The sequence below is a fragment of the Sinocyclocheilus grahami genome, unplaced genomic scaffold (assembly GCF_001515645.1).
Source record: "Sinocyclocheilus grahami isolate Dianchi unplaced genomic scaffold, SAMN03320097.WGS_v1.1 scaffold373.1, whole genome shotgun sequence".
Classification (NCBI taxonomy): domain Eukaryota; kingdom Metazoa; phylum Chordata; class Actinopteri; order Cypriniformes; family Cyprinidae; genus Sinocyclocheilus; species Sinocyclocheilus grahami.
In genome coordinates, this window is record NW_015505552.1 from 11,695 (window position 1) to 12,202 (window position 508).

Genomic DNA, 508 nt, shown 5'->3' on the forward strand with positions numbered 1-508 from the left:
TTTCTTCAAAATGTCAAAATAAAATAATTATGTAAATAAGCAATAAGAATTTCACCAATTCACACATACGAAAGAAAAAATAATAATAAATCAAGTACACATTTCACATATTCACTTTTCTATTGTAAATAAATATTTGTTCCCCTCTTTTTAGGTATACTTCAACTTTGAGTCCCCAAACTCTCACTTAAACTCAAAAGACTCTTCAACCAAATACTAAGCCGGCAATATGAGCTCACACTTAACATTAATCAATATGAAAGTCTGTCATTTTCACGTTGCAGGCCTGTTTGATGCTGGGGTACGTTGTGGTCAACAAATAAACAAAAGACCGCTTCACTCAACACTGAGCAACGAAAAGGTGCATTTCCGCCACCTACTGGACTGGAGTGTGGAGCATGACGTATATTGGTGACAGCATATAAAAAAAATAAAAAATAAAAATAAAAACCTAATAAAAAATAAAAAAAATCAAATAACCTTTAGTTTGACCAAAGGAGTATTACAC